The sequence below is a fragment of the Balearica regulorum genome, chromosome 5, assembly GCF_011004875.1.
Source record: "Balearica regulorum gibbericeps isolate bBalReg1 chromosome 5, bBalReg1.pri, whole genome shotgun sequence".
Lineage (NCBI taxonomy): Eukaryota > Metazoa > Chordata > Aves > Gruiformes > Gruidae > Balearica > Balearica regulorum.
In genome coordinates this window covers 23,552,311-23,573,493 of record NC_046188.1, presented here as the reverse complement: position 1 = coordinate 23,573,493, position 21,183 = coordinate 23,552,311, and the positions used below count along the sequence as shown (strand labels likewise).

The 21,183-nt window shown below is 38.6% G+C and overlaps 1 protein-coding gene and 1 long non-coding RNA gene across 10 annotated transcripts in view; one reads left to right on the top strand and one right to left on the bottom strand.

Moving 5' to 3' along the window:
* NRXN3 (neurexin 3) overlaps positions 1-21,183 on the top strand; it is a 1,011,514-nt gene that overhangs the window by 976,106 nt on the left and 14,225 nt on the right. The window lies entirely within an intron of this gene.
* On the bottom strand, positions 3,862-19,234 carry LOC142602004 (uncharacterized). Its single transcript, XR_012835613.1, has 3 exons — positions 16,789-19,234; positions 7,482-7,531; positions 3,862-6,086 (listed from the first exon to the last, which is right to left on the bottom strand). It is a non-coding gene; the product is annotated as an uncharacterized LOC142602004 (long non-coding RNA).

The window sequence follows — 21,183 nt, the reverse complement described above, 5'->3', positions numbered from 1 at the left end:
TGATAATGTGTAGCTTTTAAAGCTCTTGAGTTTCTGCCAAACACCAGGACTCGGCCTTCTATCACCCTCAGTGCCATAGTCCAGCAATGCAAAGGTTACTGAACTCACTGCTGCAGCTGTGAGATATGATACACATCACTGTGAACCTGCTGTGCAATAACCACGACAAGGGCAGTGGAGAATGTTGCCCTGCAAGTCTAAAGCTTTCAGATTTCATATGGGTCAGAATCAAATCCCAAGATCTAAATATATTACTTTGGACTTGGTCCCACCTGGATCAGAGGCAGTACCCTACAGAGTCCTTTTGAAGACTTTGGTTTTGGCGTACTCAAAGATCGAAAGACAGAAAATAGTGTCCTCTTTGAGGCTAAATATCTTATGAGAACCATTTGCCAGGTCTTATTGCCACTTAACTCTGATTGTCTGTTGAATCCAAGACCTGAATCTCAGTAAGCATACAGTCTGCATCTGGATACTTGCATCTCTTTAAAAGAAGATGGTGTAAAGGCAATTTCCTCACTCCGCTCCCCTCAGGATTTTCCTGGCTAGTTTGAGACGCTGACTGTAGCAGTCTGGCTTACCCCTCTGGGCCCCACTTCCAAAAGTGATTTCTATTGGGATTTCTGTAGATCCCCTTGTGTAGAGACCAGGAGCTGCACAGGACCTGTGCTGACTGAGGTAGCTTGCAGGCATCCTCCATAGACATGTATGTATGCATCAGGAATTACTCTAACAAGTGGTGGCAATGACAGCTGTGAATCCAAAACTCATCTGTATTTTACATAATGAAAAAGAAGGAATTGCAGGTTCAGAGATAAAAAATACTTGCTATTTATCTTATTGCAGACAAGCCTAGATACCCTTAGATCTCTAGATGTCCCAGAATGGCTTACTGTAGATGATACAGAGGGCCTAAAACCGTTCATCTGCCCTGAAGAAACATTTACTTGCAGTGGAGAGCAGTCCCTCTGTTATTTCTATGGAAATGTTGCTTGTCTCAGTACGTGTTTGAAAACCTTCTGATTTCTGCACCAGAAGCCTGATGTTTTTCTCTGGTATAAATACAGGACTCTCTTCTGGCCTGTTCCAGGGAGATCTGAGGCTCAAATATTCAAGTTCCTCAAAGCTGAAGCCAGGGTCCTGAGTCTGTGCTTTTGAACACAGCTTTGTCGTGGTGTTTTGGTTACTCAGCTGCTCTCAGAGAATGAAAGATTTGTGAGGGAAATAACTTTACTCCTAACTAGGAAGCCCTGTGTCACTGTAAAGAAAGAAAACATTTCTTTCTTTCCAGTCAAATGCAGAGCACTCCTACAGTCTGATCTTACTGATACTTCAAAGCCATGAGGATTATAGCTATGCTTTCCTGGCAGCAGCTGCTGCTGTCTCCTCATACCATTTTCCTTGTTCCCATTAAGCGTGTCCATTACCTCAGCGCTGTGGCACCAGGCAGGCTGGATGCTGGTGGCTGGGCAGCTGATCGGGATGATAACCCAGGCTGCTCATTGCACTAGTTAAAAACAGTAAGACTCAAACATTCACTGGTTAAACTGAAGTCCATAGCGCAACCTCTTGAAATGGATGTAGGCCTTAACCCTAGCTCCTTGGCTTGACACAGCCTGTGTTTCTTCCCTGGTGGAGTTGCCAGTATTCCCTTCCTATTGGCCCAACAATTTCCTAGGTGATTTTTTTCCAGAGAAATTTATTCTGTGTCTCCCAAAAGGCTTCATATATCATAAGGTTGACATTGTCTAATCAGACTGGTAAGCTTTTCCTATGAGGGACTGGACACAGCAACAGAGATGCCAAAATCTGCAGTTCTTTGTACTGGAAGTTACGCAGTGTTTTGTAGCATACACAAATGTGTGTCCATACCCAGGACACACATATTCTATAGGTATGGTGTCTTCATCTATAATTTACTGGCCTGCACCCATCCACTTCAGGCTCCTGATTTATGGGCTTCTCTCCGTGTAAGCTGGAGAACTGGGAACCTGCAGGCTGCCTAGGTCACAGATTTATTTGCAGAAAACAGGCAAAATCTTTCTTCCAAGAGTCTACAAGCAGCCAGTACAGTATAAAAGCCGTATGCTGGAAGTGAAGAAACCTTGACTGAAGAAACCAGGAGAAGTGATGATTTGGCTATTGCCCTCCATAAACTGCATCAACCTTCTTGAAGCACCTAGGGAATTTTCATTGCTCTCCTTGGTAAAACATCCCCCGTAAATCCAGTGCTCAGTTACCCCAAGTCTCTTCCTCTGTCAAGCAGAATGAGTCCTTGCTGAGAGCAAGAAATGGTCTTCAAAGTTGGGCACATGCCTCACAGAGAAATAGGCTTCCCATCTCACAGGCTGAATACCATACAGACCCAAAGGAGGAGCATTCTTCCACGGCACTTCCCAGGGCGTAATAGCATCACTTGTTTGATGGAATTTCCTAGCTACGGTCTTACAGCCAAAACAAAAACAAATGAACAAGTTTTACTAATCATTCATGCAGATGACTTACAGGAATTTTTGTTTTCTTTTTTATATTAGGAATTTATACTCAGTTTGGTTTACAGCATATTGGTCTTATTTCCTGTGTAAGGCCCCACCCATGAGGATATTTTAGCTGTATATGCACTATATGCAGCGTGCTTATATATCTATATGTGTATATACTGAAGTAATAAATGACCAATATCAGCAGTAGTCCCTATCATCCAATCACATGTTTACACAGAAATTCATGCCTTCATCTAACCCTGGCATCCGCTGGCGTGGACAGATGCATGATATTGTTATTTCTTGGTGAACAAAGCATGTTGGGTTTTTTTTGTTTGTTAGAGTTTTTTATTTCTTCTTTTATTTATTTGTTTACTTTTAATCAATAGTTTCATCTACCAATTAGCCTTGGGGCAGGGTGGGGCAGGGAGAATAAAAAAATTATACAGGTATATCCATCGATATATACACATATACACTGTGTATATATAGATAGATATATACATTGTATATATTTGAAGAACATTTTCTGTCGTTTCACCTCATCTTGTGCCGCATGAATTTTTGGTGATTGACATTTTAGTTTCTTTTATATTTCTTTCCCTTTTTTTTTTTTTGGCTCGTAATGGTGCCATACCGCTATTTCTTAATTTTTAAAATCATTGCTGTACTTTTCAATTTATATTTTTGGAGTTCTTCCAACAAAATAATCGTTTAATCATCTCAAGAAAGAGATATAGATCTGCAAACCAATAAAGGCAACAAAATCTTTTCTTGCCATCCTTAAGAAATCCACATTTTCAGACATCCCAAGAAAGTTGTGTACAAAAGAATGAAGATTCTTACCCATCCTTTCTTTTTATTTTCTCTTCTCCCTACGTTTTTTTAAACTTCTGCAAAGTCTCTATCCTGTCTTTTCCCTTTTCCCTCTTTTTTTAATTGAGTTCAGAGAAAAAACACCCAGAAGGAAAAAGAGTCCCCTTTACCCCTGCATTCTCCCAGGAAAAATTCTTCCAACAAAGAAAGCCCTACAAACCACAGATGGCATAAAAAGAATTTTATTGCAATGCAGAGTATCTGTTGTATCTTTTATTTCTGGGTCAGTGCAAGATCATTTTTATGGCATGCTGTAGTTTAGCTGATTTAACTAACCATGGCCTTCATTAATCCGTGCATGGGCTGTGATGACGCCATCTTGTGTTTCATCAGAGCTACGCATTCAGGCTAACCGAGCAAGTCCGTAGTGTATGATTTGGGGGGATATCGTTTCAATTTTAATTTTTTAGTTGTATTATAATTTCGTCTTTTTGGAAGAGTTATGCCAGTACTGTCAGCTGCTTCTTGCAGCCTCAGCGTTATATATCTACTTTATTTTATGGGGTTTTTTTGCTCTTTTTTTTATTTCTCAGTAGCGATCTTACGTCTTGTCTGTGTCCATCTGTCTTGTCAGTGTGTCTTGGAGTCCATTGGTCCAGTGTTGTTATGTGATTCTGTTCTCTGTTCGTAAGCTGGTGTTCAGCTCCCTACCGCTCTGTTGTCCCTCTTCCCCTCCCCTTCTCCTCCTTCCCTCCCCACCTGCCCAAGGGGGGTTCCACAAAGGGGCACCAAGCTTTGAATGACGTTCTGAGTGTCACCCCGAGGCTTTGGGTTGGAAGTTGCAGGATGTCCGCACAGTTTCTTAAGAAAGACAAATTTTGCAGCTGGAAAGTTTTCAAACTCTCTTATTTCACTCTTAGAAATGGCTTACTGGCATAATGCTAAAGTGACTTCTTAAACAGCTTTTTAGGAGATTTGTATGTGCACGCTGACGTCTTTAGAGTAAGAACTCCTGTTATCTGTGCTGTAGGCGCCAGGAAATGCTACACAGGGTGCAGGCTTACCTAGGTCTTTCTATAAAAGGCAGCCCTTGGAAAAGAATATCACTGTGCACATGCAACTGAAATGATGACTATGTGAATTTCTTTCTAAAACCTACAGTCCATAGTTCATTTGTGGTTAGGAGACAAAAATGTAGGATGTACTTAAGATTTCTAAAGGTAGCGCATCTTCACTCTATGGAGTCAGTCTTCTCTTTGTTACTGTGTGATGTCTGCCTCTTTACTGATGCTGGTAAAAAATGTTTTGCTGACGTTTACTTGTATAACTTGAACACAATTCTGGAAACGCATCTGGAGTGTCTTCTGCCATATGCGTCATAAATAGGCAACAATGCATAAGGCAGAAGAAAACAAGCTGAGTTCTCAGGTGTCTGCTTAGACTTGAAACACTATATAGAAAAAACATCCTCTGGCTTGTACAGTGGTGCATTCCCCAGTATCTTTAATTCTGTTCTTGCTGAATGAACTAGCCGTGTTAGTGGCATAGAAGGCCTCAGTGTGTTAGGATACATCAGCTAGCATCAGTGATCAGCTCAAGTTAGTGGAGGAAGAGGCAGGCAGTTTTGTTGCAGATAACATTCAGGACAGCACAAAAAGCATGCTTACACGTACGTACTTTTAGCCTATCTAAAATCCCAGTTGTTTTACAGGAATTCATTTGTTCTGCAGGGAAAATGAGATGATGAAATCTATGAACTTTTCTCACAAGAGAACAATATAAGGCTTATCTGTTGAAGCTAAGAGTTACCAGAAGAGGGAAATTATAGGATATGTTCAGATCTCCAACATGGAGTTATTATTTCATTTACTTATTTCATTTAACTTACCCAAGATATGTTTCCTGTACTTGCAGAGGGATAAAAAGAAGATAGCTTTTCTTTCACCAATAAGAACCAGTGATCTTATGCTCAGTTCAGTTTTCTTATTTCATATATGGTCTGAGAAACATTACTGAGTGCTATTAATTGTAGCAAAAATTAATCAATATTTAAAATTTGCTTGGTTTAGATTTTACTGTTTTTCACAACTATTAACTCATACCAAATCTAAAGCTTTTTCTTGGCAATTGCTTAAATAAAGCAACTGCTTATAAAATTATATTATAATCAACAAGCTCATGGTTTTGTGTAATACTGCCCTCTGTCAGATAGACCAGAACAGTCCTGTTGTGAGGCTAACAGCAAAAGAAATAATTCCTTTAGCTCAAGTGGCAGGTTATTGGAGCAGAGCAATCGGAGTTTTAGCCCGCTGCATCATGAAGTTCAGGGTAACCTTCATATTGGACTATTGTGATGAGTAAATCAAGTGTCCAGGCGTCAGGACAGTAACCTCCGGGCTGTGGCAAAGCTGCTGCGTCCTGCTGAATGGTTGCTTTGATTTGCCTTACGTAGCCTCTGTCATGCCTGCGAGTAGCCCTCTGCTGCGGGCAGCGAGAGGCTCATTCAAACACAGGCGATGCCGTGGAAGGTCCCGTTGTACTCCGTTTTATCCCACTAAGTGTATACATGGCTTTCTGGTACTTGAAATAGTTAGCTCATAGTTTTGTTTTCTGTCTCAGGGCAGGCTGCTGGCTTCAGGTCTTGTGACATTTGTCACTGAGCAAGGGGGAGAGCTGAGGGTTGAGTTGTTAAAGCCAAGGGTGAAAAACCTGAACTCCGATGTGATGCTCCCAGCTTTGCTTTTGATTCCTTCTGTGACTGTGCAGCTATATTGCTCACTTCCCCACCTGTAAGGTGGAGTAGATGAAATACTTCTCAGATAAATGAGGGTGGAGATAATGAGAAAGAAAATGTAATTAATATTTTAATGGACTTTGATATTCGGGTGCAAATTGCTATGCAATACACCAAAATGGTACTGTACTGCTAGCTACCAAACATGTAGAAATAAACTGTCATTGTTGAGGTTTTAGTACTAAGTCCTATCTTCACTTGCTCTGGCAAGTAACATTATTGTGTATTTTTATGAAGTACATAGAAATCCTAGTCTGTTAATGCAGAGAGAAGCAAGTGAGGGATACAAAAGCCAAATATTTTCATGTCAGGGAACATTGGTGTGGCCTCATTTCCATTAAATATCACTTTTTCCTCTAGAGTTAACATATGCAATGGAACAAACCCCACTCAGGCTACATTAATTAATGTCGTGAGCAGAGTATAATATACAAATATTTTACATCAGCACTTCCATCAGTTGAATTTGCATCTTGATCAGAATTTTGCTTCAAAAACTTCACCGTTTCTCCAGCCTGACTTAGCTGGTGTAAGTTTCCCTGGTTTTGCATTTAAGATGAGGAGGAGATCAGGATCAGACCCACAGCCTGGCTACCTTGCCCTTGCTGCCTTCCAGTCTTTTTTTAAAGCGTGTTCTCTAAACTTGAAGCCATGTGCACTGTCATATTCTGGCAATCCCTCTAGTGCAGTGCCTATGTTATCAAGCTGACATATGTCTAAAATACTAAGATATGATATTTTCAACCTGCTGGGACTTGCTTTTTGTCCCTGTTAGCTTTGATTTTCAGCTTCATAAAATATATGGGAAAGAAAGAAAAAATAGCCAATGACATATTCAGTGGAAGAGAAGAGCTAGCACATGACTCAGGAACAGATTTTGCATCAAAAGCAAATGTATGTATATTAGACCCTTAAATGTCTATAGCAACTGATTAGTTAGCTTTAAACAAGAAGAAACTATCTGATTTCTGAAAGATATATAATATCTGTTAGAAAGAAAACATGCTGAGCATTTACAGATACTAGGGACACAGATACACTTTTGCTTCGAAAGGGTTTTATTATGTATTTTTTTGATTATCATGCCTAGACCTGAAGGTGCTTTATGTATTAGAAGCCCAAAGGCACTGATGTTCACATGAACTGTAACACCTGGAATGATACCTTAGTAGAGCAGGAAAACCTATTCTACTTCCATTTTCAATCCAAGTAGATAATGCGATACCAAAGCTTATAATTATGTCAAAGGGGTTATTACCTTGCCTTCATGCTGTCTCTCTATTTCAGTTCCAATTTATTAATCAGAAGAGCTAGAAATCAGTGCTTTATCCCAACTGTAAGCAGCTGGGAATCCCAGTTCCTCAGCGATATGGAGTGTTAACACTTACCTTAAATGCTGTGTGAGGAGCAGGAGACAAAGGTCATAGCAGTTTTGAAACTAGGGATAGAAGCAAAAATAAAAATAATTAGACTGACTTGATTTGAAATCTCAGATGTCCACTAATTTGACAACATATTTTATTCTGCATTTTCATTGTGCTAATAAATACATTATTAAAACCTTACAAAAGAGCCACACTCAACGACTCACTTTTCTTTTTCTTCTGAGTTTCATAAAAACTGAAGTTGTGTGGTCCCATGGAGTTGAGTTATAAGGATCATTAGCTCCTCTTTTGGCATTCAAGAGGAACTACAACTATTTCACAAACATACACAATCTCAAAATTAGCTTCTTTTAGCAACAATAAAATTCCAACATTTTTGTCTCTTCACCGGTTTCATTCCATCCCAGTATCAGAACAGTCAGAGGCATCAAAAAGGGGAAAAAAATTTATTCCGTCTTCGTGGGACAGCAGAAGTGCAAAGCAATTTTGAGCTTTATTTTTTTTTTTTTTTTAATGGATGTCAATAATGTGGGGGTTTTTTTCCCCTGGTACTGAAACCAGTATGACTGATTTTAGATACTAGTTTTAGCAACTACTGATTTTCACTGCTGAAATCTTGGGGGCTTCATAAATTTTATATCTAACAGACAAAAAGACCAAAAATAGCCCTATAATTACTTCAGGTTATTTTCTAGTGTATCAAAATATAATTTTAATTTCTTCTCACTTCTCTCCATAAAGCAACAAGTCTACTGTGGAGTACCTGGAGATCTGTATTTCCCCTGGAATCCATGGTTCTCCTCTATGCTAACTCTTTTAGTGTATAAACACGGATCATTATTATATTGCAAAGCATGTGCACACACATGCCCTCTCTCTGTGTATACATGTGTGTATATTTACACATCTATGCTTATGTTCTGACTAAAAGGAGCATTTTGGGGAACTGAAATAGAGGAGTAGAATAAACTTGTTTAGGAGCTTTACAAGCAAATGTGGAACAAATAGATTGAATCTTGCCTTATCCTCTTTTTCATACTCCTGTTAAGTTCTGTTAATTCATGTCTTCGGCTTTTGTATAATTCTGAAAGCAGGTAGAACATCCCAGCGTTTTGGGAGAGGTGTTTTGTGAGTGCAGACAAGTGTGACTTTGGGTTCAGGATCTGGGCACAATCTGAAATAGAGGACCTCCAGCAGACATCTGAACTCGCAACAGGGAGGTGCCTTTGACAAGGTTCTGAATCGCTTATCTCTGCTGGGGAATTGGGGGGGTCTCAGAGAACTGTGTGGAGGATTAAGGATGGTTTGACAGCTGGAGAGAAAGTCAAGACACTTGGCAGTGTAGCAGGAGTATGTATGTATCTGAAACAAACAAAAAAAAGTATTTTTTTGTATAGTAGACTGGACATAACTACCAGATCTGCCCTTATTCCAGTGATTGATGGGTAGCCTTCCCATGGAAAAAATGCGGCGACATGCCTCACGCAGCAGTAGAGTGAGTGACCTCAAAGCATGAAATGACGAATGACTTCTGAGCTTTATTTTCTGATAAGATAACCGAGAAGTTTTCAGGTTTGCCTGAAACCCTTTACTTCACGTGCTTAAACATGCTGTATAAGCCCAAAAGATATACAAAGACTGGACGGTAGTTGTAAGTGTTCGTGCCCTAGTTCTTGTTTGATAAAAAGTGAAGATTTGGTGTTGGCAAAGTACTGTGGGGACTGCATCTAGTTTCCTCTGAGCTGTCTGTGTCAAATCCAAAATAAGAAAATGTTTTATGACTCCTAAAATGCAAATTTCAACTTTTGTCTTAAAATACATTTTCATTTTGAAATCGATGCTTTAAAAAAAAATTTAAAAAAAATTAAACGTTCACCTTCTGACAAAGTATCTTATTACAAAACAAACTAAACTTGAGGTTTGTAGTCATAACTATTTGGGGGGGATTTCACTACATTTGTCTGATTTCTGAAAATATGACTAGTAACCTTTATCTTTAAATAACTTGGGAGCTTTTTACTACTCCTTTTCAGCTTTTCAACTTCTTTTCTCCTCTGTTAAGTTCTCCAGAACATTAAACCATACTTTTCTCCATAGGGAAAGCTAGCTCTGTACCAATTGCATTAGAAGAATAAAACCTTTGGTTACATTTATCAAAGGAGTTGGGCCAGTGTATTTCAGCACCTTCAGTTGTTTCATTCATAGCTTTTCATTATATTTTGAATAGCAACACTAAAAGTCCATCCCTGAAGCTATGTGATCTTTCCATGTATGCTGTTTTCCATATCTATCATTTTTCCCTTGTAAAGGAAAAGCAAACAAATTATTTTGGAGAGAGAGGTGGAAAAAGGTCTCCTTCACTAAGGCAGTGTTTTTAGAAACAGCTGATAAAACAAACTGCAAATGTTGTGCCTGGAGCACCTCTATTCTAATAACAGGATTGTTTAAAGATGAAAGCAGCCATTTGTGTGTCTAGCTCACCCTGTTAGTAGTAATTCTTCCTCCATACAGGAAGAGCAGGGAAATTTGGTGCGGTAGTTTGTTCCCTATCTTACCTCCTCTGAAAAGATATTTACACAGTTCTCTGCTGAAGAATAAGCGTTCTGGTAGTGCTTTCTACAGTGAACGCAAAGAACTGATAGCACAGGAAAAATGAATCTCAGTCATCTATACCTCATATATATTGAACTAGTAGATTTGTTATTCTTCTGGAGATTTTTTTTCTTTGCCTCCCAGATGACCTTTCCTTCCTGATGACAAGCTATGAGTTTTCTGTTGGCCTGTCTCATAGGTGGCAAGTGTCCAAACACAGGCTGCCAATTCAAGTTGTTTAAGAAACTCTTAAAAGCTGCCAGGCTTGGTGCTCCTCACGTAAGCGCGCTATATTCACACGGAAATGATTAAAGTATCCTGAGGAACTTGAGCAGTTTTGTTTCATTTTCCATACCAAATTTGCTTAACTTCCATTAAAGCTAATTAATTAGGAGCCTGACCACCAAATGAGGTAACAGCCATTTGGAGTACTTTCAGAAACACACTTTTTGTGAAGGCCCAGCTTTATGATGATATTTGGAATATCAGGTGGTATTGATACATATTGCTTTTGCCTTAAAGCCCCTATAAAAGCAATACTGTTTCTTGTATTTTACTGGGATTTCATCTCGGATGCCAGCTACATATTCAACATGCTTATTTAAAATGAATTTTAGCAGTTGGATCCTGGACATGGCTGCATGTGTGAATGTCCAATAGCTCCAACAACATTTTATAGCTATATTGCCATAATTTTTCCAGCGGCTGAGAGGAGCTTTGTGGATATTAGTTCAGTTGAGCACTTGCTTCAAAGATCTAAATTTTAGATTTATATGCTGACAAGAGATAGTTAATCCTTTTGTGGACCGGGCCCTTAAGGACTGTCTGAATGGCGGGACTTGAAATAAGACCTTGGAGTCTTAATTCCTCTTTCGCTTTCAAACCACAGTTAATCTCTCCTTCACTTTTAAACAAAGGTTGCAGTTTGATCCTACAGATTTCTTAAATCTTCTGTCAGATACACACTCCAGGAGGTCATTTTTCTGGGGATCCAGTCATGTTAGGGCAATGACAGCTTTTACTGCCGTGTGTCATATTACATTAATTTTCTTATTCAAGGGAGATTTCAGCAAATGCAAAACAAGACGATGGAGCTATCTGCAGTGAAGTTAAAGATTTCAGACATCAGCTTAGAGCAATGATCATTGTTCCTTGTTGAACAGCAGTTCTTTATCAGTTTTCTCTTTTTGTTTTGTCTTCTGCTGTTCTTTTCTGGTAATGAAATGCATAGAACTGTACACATCATTTCAGGGGTAGCAGTGACAAAGCTGTGTAGAGAGGCACTGTTATCTCTCTGCTCCATTACAGTGAAGCCTCTGCTTATACACAGCCCGAGTTCTGAAAATAGTTGGAAAGCTTAATAAGCATAGGGAACTGGTGTGGAGGAAAGAGATTCGCTGCAACAGAGGATTAAGGGATGACAAATGCAGTTTCCTTTTATAAAATCCAAGAAATTTGAGCTCTGCGTCTCTGACTGGAGCACTAGGAAAGGTGCTAAAATAGGAATTAAGGGAAATATATATATATGTTTATACATACATATGTCTATATGTGTGTGTATAAACATATCTATATGTATGTAATACATAGTACATATGTATGTGTCTGAGTATATATATAAAAAAACCATAAGTGTTATTCAGTTATGTAATATGATGACAGATTTCAGATTATTCTAGCAAATGTCTTAGGTATGAAAACAGAGTGCTGGCAATATCCTATGCTGGTCCCCAGGAGATGGCCTGCACGTCACATTTCAGCTCTCTGTGATGGTACTGTAAGAAATGTTGCACATGCTCTACTTCTCACTTGGTCTGAATGTAAGTTAGCAATAATACATATAAGCATTATCATCGGTGTAAAACTGCTGCAAGCGAGTAGCAAATCATGCTCTTAAGTTTCCACTGTAGGATAGTTTGACAGAACTGAACATCAGATCAGAAACAGTGAATTAGGCAATTCACTGCATGCATGAAAAAAAATGTGTGTGCATAAGGAATTCCTGGTAGATGTGTTTGATAATAGGCTTAAAATACCAAGAGCAGAACTTTTTCACCACATTCCTCACTTGTTTATAACTCTGTTCCAAACCTTTTGTCTGGTGCATTTATGAATGGGTTGTTGATTTTTCTTTTGGAAGAGGAAGCAGTCAGCACTTGGATCTCCATAGCAGTTTGGAATTTGGATGCAAATTAAATACTTTCATGGTAAAAAAAAAAAAAAAAAAAAAAAAAAAAAAAATTGTGTGTAGATTCCTGTATATATACATGTGCATGCATAATTACTAATTACATTAACCACATTGCTGCAAACACTGGCAGCCTGATGAGATGTTGAGTGCCTTCAGTTTTCATTGGGATTAATGAAAGTAGAAAGTGTTTAGCAGTTTGTAGGATTAGGCTGAGTTTGTATAGTTATATATGAAAAAAATCACTGTATAGAATTAGCAAGACCTTAAATCACAGTCTGGAAACAAAAAAATCTATATGGTTTAACATAGACATACTTTAGCCAGAGCATTTCAAAGCTCAGCTGTAGTGTACAACAGCTTCTTTTATAAGGTGCATGTCATCTACATTTTTTACTGTATCCAATTACAATGCTCTGCTTTATTTTACATGGTTTGAATACATGTGAAATGCCTGTTGGTTTTCTGAGATCAGGCAACTTCTGACTTTCACTTGCTTTTTTGAGGCCATTTGGTGCGTCTGTACTCTGCACGTTAGTATTCTCAAAGACACCAGAAATGAATCCTCCTTTTCCTTAGAAGATATATTCTGTCTTTCAAGTAAGTCACTGCAACTTCCTTTTTTATTTCTGCACTTCATAGTGTTCTGGATCTTCTTGGTCTTATCTGACAGAATGCCCAGACCTGTATGTCAGGTACTGTGTTCGACTAGAAATGTTCTGTTAGTACTTCAGTAGCATTGTTTATCTCAGACTTCAAAAAGGGGTTTGCAGGTATGAAAAAGAAGCTTTTCAGACCTTTAGTAAGAGGGTTGAATGTTGTTATCTCTGCTTTATACATATCATAATCAGAGAGGTTAGAAGGATGCTTCCTTAGATGACTCACTAACAAGCTTTAGTTGAGAGAAACATGGAGAAGATTTGAGAGATGCATGAAGAAGAGGATTTGTAGGGCACAGCACTGGGGTTAGGGGCTGTGTTCCAATCTGTTTCTTACTTCTCCAGTGGAGTGATTTACCTACATCCAATGTACAGGGTCAGTCAGTCATATTTCTGTAAAACCACTGAAGGCAATAGGGTAGCCACAAGGTCACTGAGAGCAGACGTTGACCTACAGTCTTTCCTCATGAGTGGTGATGATAAGAGATCTGAACTTGACTCTCAGATCCCAGACTTGGGTTGGCAGAGAGTTGGTATGTAGAGTATCTAGGAAAGAGCAGAAATGAAGTGCTTTTCCAGTTAACTGCATGCACTGCCTCCCTACTTATGAAGACAGAGCACACACAGGTGTCATCTTATCCCAAAGCTTAGTCCTGTGCTGAATTCTTCTCTTTGTAGTTATATGTTGAATTGCCACTTGGTTCCCTTTCTCTGTGTTTTTCAGCTGAGGTTACCACTACTAAATTACCAGACAGTGAAATAAGATAATAATAAGGAATTGTGATGGAGCTATAATGCGGCAATGGCGACTTATGTCAAAGTTATTTGAGTGTCTTGTATGGATTCATTAGCAAATAAAGAAGCAAAGACATACTTCTGAAGAAATGGGGCATTCACATATCCAAGAGTGAGGCACCTGAAATGATTAGAAGTTGAGGAGGAGAGTCTCCTTTGCATGTACTTGTGTAACATGTGGTAGAAACCAAGCGGTTGATAATTTGGCTTCTGGCACGCTTTCATTTTGATGGATAAGTCAGTGCCATGGAAGGTTGTGAAAAGAAGCCACTTTGCATTAAACACTTAAATTTACCATGAAAGACTAGCATGCATTGTTCAGGCACTGGGAATAACAGGCAAATCTGCCAGTTCTTCTCCAGCATAATGATGGTCCATGTGCTTGTCCATGTTTTTGCAAAAGGAAAGGAAGGACCCACAGAAGTGCAAGTGTTTATAATGAGTCTTTTGAAGGTGAAACTTTTTTCTTCTATTTTCAGAACAGTGCTGTTCATTAATACCCTAATAAGTCAGTAAATCTCAGGGCACTAAGGTTAGAATTTGAACACCTTTTTAATTCATTCACAAAGTTCAAAGCTGCAAGTTTTGCCAATAGCAGAATTACCCAAATAAAGTGTTTGTTCTTTTCATGTAATATTTCCAGTTCCATCTCTGTTTTGATTGTGCTTAAGACCATCAATTAGAATAAGAATATGAATAGGAATACTGAATTCATCAGAAAAAGGAAGTCTGCATGAGAAAATTTGGTCTCATACAGATAAAGGAAATTGGAGTCTATGAGAAAGTAATAGACTTTCCTATTAAAATCTTACCGTATAACGTCTTACTTCATAACAGAGGAAAGCCTAATATGATAAGATTTTTTTTTTAGCTGCTTTTAATTAACTTTCCAACCTATTAGACTTGATCTGCAGTTAACTTTCATTTCACAGGTACTCATGATTGTTATGCTCCTGTGAATTACTAAACCATGCAGCTCAGACATGATGGTTAATAGCTATGCAAAGTCATCTTTTAGTTGATTTTCTAACAATGACCCTAAAATTTAAATTTAAATCTTTCAGATAATACAGTAAGCAGTCATATGGAAAACATATTCAAGTGGATAACTAGATATCTCTTTAAATAGTGATGCTGCAGCAATCTGACCTGCCCTGGTCTATGAATATTAACTGTTGGGTTTTTTTTTAAAAAAAAAACCCCACACATATTTTCAAAGTTAGTTCTCCTACTCCTCTAACAAAGAAAACAAACATTTGTGACAGCGGGATATACATTATCTTATCAAGGTGTGAAGATAAGGGAGAAAGAATGCCAAGGCCGCCTAGCTTACCAGTGAGGTAAGCAGAATTAATCAGTAGCAGAAGTCAGTCATCCTGAATTTTTGTTCAAAAAGTCCTTACAGTCTGAATGAACCTAAAGAATTCTGGTGTCCAGCTCCTCAGCTTTATTCATGGACATACTATCTTTACCTATGCTTCTGAAATACATCATTATCATCAATATTAAAGAAGGTTAACTTTTGGAATGAGATCTGTTTCTCTTCTAATCCACTCTGTTATGAAAACAGAGCAAATACCCTTTCCAGCCACTTTCTTGCTATAATGCAACTTCTGATAAACAGCTTAAAGCTTGGGCTTCTGAATCACAGTAGAGTTTATTCCAGTCATTCACTATGTTGAAAAAGAGGATTCAAACTCGCCTGCAGCAGCCTTTCACCACTGTAATCCTGAACTTTCAAAAGGAAATCTGCAAAAACAACCCCTTCTCTTTATGCTTCTGCACTTCCCGGCTAGTATTAAACTTGCCCATAAAACCAACCAAACAAGAAGTCCTGCCAAAAATCCATCCCAAAATGCCTGAATCACTGCACTATCCCCTCTTGTCTTTTCCAAATGATAGACAGAACTAGCTTACATGTTGAAAGCTCCTATACAAAGGGCTTCCCTGCAGTGCTTCAGAGTTAGATAGTTCATATGTTAGTTGGCTCTATTGTATTTCTAATGGAGTTACAAGTGCTGCCTAGTAGGAGAATTGACTTCAAAGCACAGATTAATAGTCATTGCCATTCTGTCTCCAAACACCTCTGCTCGAGGTCTCAAGGGGATTCTGGTGCATTTAAACATTAGTATAATAAAAAGGAAAGAGCATCTCGCATTCTCTGAACTGATGTGAGAGAACAACACGTAATGTACTGCTCAAAAGGTTGGTATTCCCTTTTTTTGCTTTTCAGAGGAAGAGTTGTGCCTGTATTTATTTATGTTTACTCAATGTCAGGATTTCTACCTAGGATTTTCTATCACTTCCCAATGGTAATTTGGTACAACCTATCAGCAGTCTATAGTTGATAGTGATTTTCTAATCAGTAGCAGTCTCTTAAGTAACGTTTTTCCTCTACAGGTAACCAGGTTTTATACAAAGCCTTAGTGTAACCAACGTCAGCTCATTTTGCAAATGGGGAACTTGGTCTAGCCTTTTCAGCATGTGAGGCTGTGAGGCAACCCTTGTATTAATTCTGAGGAATATTTTGACTTGTTCTTGGCTGAGGAGAATACTGAAGGGCTTGTCCTTAATTCTGAAGTCCCAAAGACTTCTTGTAGCATGAGGAAAATTACAGATCAGAAATTTCTATTAACTCCTGTCTAATTCATTTGAACTGCAGCAGCTGACACTGAGGTATTTTTCTCTGCATTCTTCAGGGTTTTATCCAAGCTAGTTAATTCCCCAGTAGCATTTTGCACTGTCAAGATTTAACTTCCGCTATGGGAACTGCCTTTTTTTTTTTTCTTGTTTTCTTGCAGTTTTGATATGGGAATAACATTATTCCAAGTTAATCCACAGCAGAAAGAATATACTTTGATATCCAAACCCCCCCAAAAAGTAACGTTATGAGCCGGGCTGTACCGCTGGATAAGCCATCATTTGGAAGATGTGCTTATAAGTCTGTGATTTATCGCAGTTTTTCTACATGAGTTTGAATAGGTCACTTTGCTTCTTCAACTCTTCCACCCCAGTTACCCTAGGAGTGGACGTAAAAGTGCTCAAACTCAATAGAAGAGAACATGCAGATACTTACTGTGTCCTTTTCAGTAGTGTTCATTAATGAAAGAAATAAGTTTAGGTGTGAAGGCACAGGTAAATGAATCTTGTTCAGAACCTACTGGAGTAAGCTTCTCCCAGCCATCACACTGTAAATTCTCTTCACTCTACATTTTACTGATATTCACAATGCCGAATGGACATGGTTTATTGTTTCTTCTCAGTAATTGCAATATTTGGTTTGACATGATTTCCAAGGAAATCTTATATAGTTTTTAGTTGGAATTCATCACCATGTCTGTATAGTCCAGCTTATCCACATTCATTAACACCCTTGTTTTCTTCTACAGCTTGTAAAACAAATTTCCTTAGTCCAGTGTGTACACTGTTAAAGGTCTGTAGTAGTACTGTTTCCCATGTATTCTCAAGAATAAGCCACAGCTGCTTCACCAAAGAGACTATATATATAAAAGTGAAATGCTTTAGATCTTGAATGTCTTCCAGAGAGATAAGTTATGCCTGAGATGATCCTGGACTATTCAGCCATCCAAGAAGTGGGCAACATTTTGCTTTGTGTGGTTTTGCTTTGCTTTGTGTTGTTTACAACTCCAAGATGAAAAAAAAAAGTACAGCAGCTATCTCTGGATACAAGCTGCAAATGCAGGTTCTTCTCTGCACTGATTTATACCTGTAAGAGGAGCAGGAAATACTAAAAGGAGTTATAGAGGGCACAACTAGGATCACTACTTTGCCATCAGAAGAGAAGTTTAAGTTCTTTGCAAGAGAAACCTTTTGACAGTGAATCTACTATGCTTTGGATCCTCCTCTCCCAAAGCAAGGGAGGAAGTTCCATCCACTGAGTCATTTGCAGCAAAGTCACAGACTTTGAGAGTGTAATGTGCTTATGCTACCTGAGGGATGAATCAAATTACTTTGTAAGGTCTTTCAACAGAAATGGCAAGTGTAGCCTAGCATCCAAGTGATTAAAAATATTGCACTGAAAATGGGTCCTGTCTACTTCTGCAGTTCACAGAATTGATGTCTTCTTAAAGAATCCAATACAAAAATATATTCATGAGTAATTACGTATGAATGGAGGAGATTATAGGAATAACTGTTATGCATCAGTTAACTTGAGTGTACAGCTCCCACAGAGGATAATGTGGAGTTGATATGAGGATCTGGTTTGTGGTTGCAATATCCCTCAGGATTTAGGAAGGCTACTTCCCATGTGACTGACTCTTAGGATTAAATAAGTTTAGCTTCACTTAAAAAACCCTTAGCTGGACTGACTACAAATGCCAATCTTCAGTCTTCCAAAAAACCATATCAGATCCTTCTCCCAGGAGAAAGAGATGGTTGAGTAGAGATGCATGGGAAGAGTGTTTTCAAGCCAGTGATATTGGATGGGCTGCTTAGCACTGGAAGCATCAAAATACTGTGGTTTGGAGGAATGTGAAAAGATAATAAGCTTATGGCAAACACGTGAAAAATTCTTCACCTTAGAGAGATGTGGCAGTTTTGCCCTTAGCTCTGATAGCTGTTAAAAGTTCTTTTTGTATTTTATAGTTTTCGAGCTCATTGCTATAAAGTAGCCCCATTAATTAACTCTTACACACAAAAGCAAACAGGATGGCATGTGGGACTTTGTCAGTGGTGCTCATGTAGACATTCTTACTGTAGATTGGCTTTTTTATTTCTGAGCTTCAGATGTGCCCGTAGGCTTAGAATGAGAGAGCTTTTTGCCATTACAAACAGCTGCTACAAGGGAAGTGATATAACTAATTAATTTTCTTAGGCTATTCCTATCTTTCTGTGTTTTGTAGTGGACCAGGTAACCAAATACTCTTATGGTTTAAATTAGTGCAGATAACCGATGGGAATCACAGGAACAGATTTTTATTTTGAGGGGTTGGGGATAGGGATGAGGGGTTGCCTTGAAAATTAGTATTTTACTCCTATTAATCTATAAACTATTTGTTATTTGTTGTCTGCTAAGCGTCCATTTGCCTGGATGTTTGAAAAATACTACTCTGAGAAAGGTTAAAATCACGCAAGAATGAGCAGGTGGTTTGGGGAGCTACTCCAAGCAGGAAGGACCATCTAGAAATACTAAGTTTCCCAGATTTCTGGCAGAATCCCCCACCTGCCTTCTCTTTTTCTCCCATTTTCCCCTTATGCCAGATAATGACCGAGTTGTCCATGCTGCATCTATAGCTCTTAGGAGGGTTTCTTGCTGGATCTAGCATTTCTAGTATTTATATTAGGAAAAGGCAAATTCACTAACTTTTAAACAACTGTAGAGTGTACTTACCAAGTTTTAGGGGGAGGGAGAGAACCAAGTCTCTTAGTCTGTGTTTGTGTATATATTTACAGTGAAATCACTGAAAATTGGGAAGATTCTTCTCTTCCTTGGTGTCCAGACATATGCTTGAAGTGGAGGTTTTTGCAGGGCTTTTTTTCCCTCTTATCTATTTAATGTCTATTTCTGGTACCAAAATATTCTAGCTGGAGGAAAAAATGCTGCCAACACGAAGCTAAAAGCAGATGCATAGCTAACAGTACCTTTTTCTCTATTTTGTGGGTAAACCTTTTACAAAAAAATGAACACTTTCCAGTTCACTGGAAATTCTCCATTTGTTTCTTTTCACTGATATTTTGGTAGTATGAGCTGCTTAGAAGTATGTGTCATTAGTATCCTTGCCCAATGCATATGGCTTTAAGTGACCTTAAAAGGGTGCTGCTTGATATATAAAGTAAGCTTAGAAAGGTAACAGCAGTTTGGGAGCCCAGATTATGCAGTGAAATGCATGCTCCCTTTTAGCACTGAAAGTCTTGGGTCCCATTCTAATTAGGTCAATGTACACAAAAAAAAACCATTCCTGGCCTCATCTTGTTTTGCAATTATGGCACATAAAAATACAGAAAGAAAAATATCCTGAATAAGAAGGAACGTATGATTAGGCCAGCAGGGAATCCTGGATATTCGAAGCGCATCAACAGTATAGCTGGACAACTAGGTCAGAAGAAGCAGCTGGTACAGCTGGTTAATAATGAGATATATTGATAGAGTTGTGTCGCAGTGCGCAGAACACAAATAACATGGAGTTCAGTGTGTTAGGGAAGAGATAAACTGTCAGCTTGATGGAGCCTGAGGACTAGAGTGGTAGAAGATGTGGAAGTTCCAGAGGTTAGCATGAACCTGGGGACAGTAATGCAGTCTTATATCCTAATTTACCATCTATCATCTTGCTATATCACACAACAGAAGTATGTATTATCTTTGCCAGCAGCATTTTAAAATGCAACTGGAAATGATAAAAAATGATAAAATACAACTTTATAATTAAAGCTGCTGAAAAGAGGGCTTTTTGTAAAGATGTCTCCTTTTTAAAATGTGGATTTTTTTTAATTTGAAAAAGTTGGCTATCTTGGTTCAGTCCTTCAAACGAGAAGCTGGTAAGCCTTGATAGTACAGATGCCTCTATTCCCAGTCCTTCAATCTAATTTAAGTTTTTGGAAATTAAAAAAAAGGCTACAATGGTTAGACTTTTTAATCTTTCCTTTTCCGAGGAATAATTTGCTAAATGTTAAGTAATAAAATATTGTCTCTGTAGCTTCATGTGGAAACATTTAGGATCCAATTTTCCAATTAGGATATCTAGTTTTGATGATTAACAGCTAGATCTTTTTAAAAGACTGGAGAAGATTTTTCTAGTGTCAGCAGGAATTGCTGGACCCAGATTTTCCGAAGAACTCTGCTTCTGTTCAAGCACCTCTGTACTGACCAAGTAAAGAAAAAATTGCTTAGGACCCTTCAAGTCCTCTTGCAAGTGTAACATCAAGATTTCCTTTACAAAATCTTGTCATCTCTTTAAGTGTCTCTGGCTTCAGTTGTGGTTCTTTAGCTCTTTTGATCTTTTAGGCAGTAAAAGGCTTTTCCAGACCCTCATGCAAGGAGTTGGGCATTTATCATCAAATAGGGCATAAATATTTGCTGGAGTGGCCTGACATAGACTGCACAGTTGGCAACCAGACCCACGCCTTACAGTCTGTTTTGCATCAAAGAGAAGGCACTCAATCCTAATGTGCTGAAGGGGGATATTTCAATACTCTGAAAATCCAGCTGCAAGTCATGACAAATACTGATTAAAATTCAAAGCTTAAATGCCTCTTTGTGAAACTCCCTAAGTACAATTAAACCAGAGGCTCAGAATCCTGGTAGGGAGTAGTGTCCAGGGACACTAGCCTTGAAACCTTACCAAATAAAAATCTCCACTGAGGTCTGCAAAGGCTTCACTTCTGTCATTTTTTTTTCTATTCCTAGCCAATCTTTTGTGATCCACAAATGAATCCCCAAAATTTCCTACGTAGACCAATATTTTGCTTCCTGTAACCTGCATGTTCTGTCCCTGAGATCACCCTCACCAGG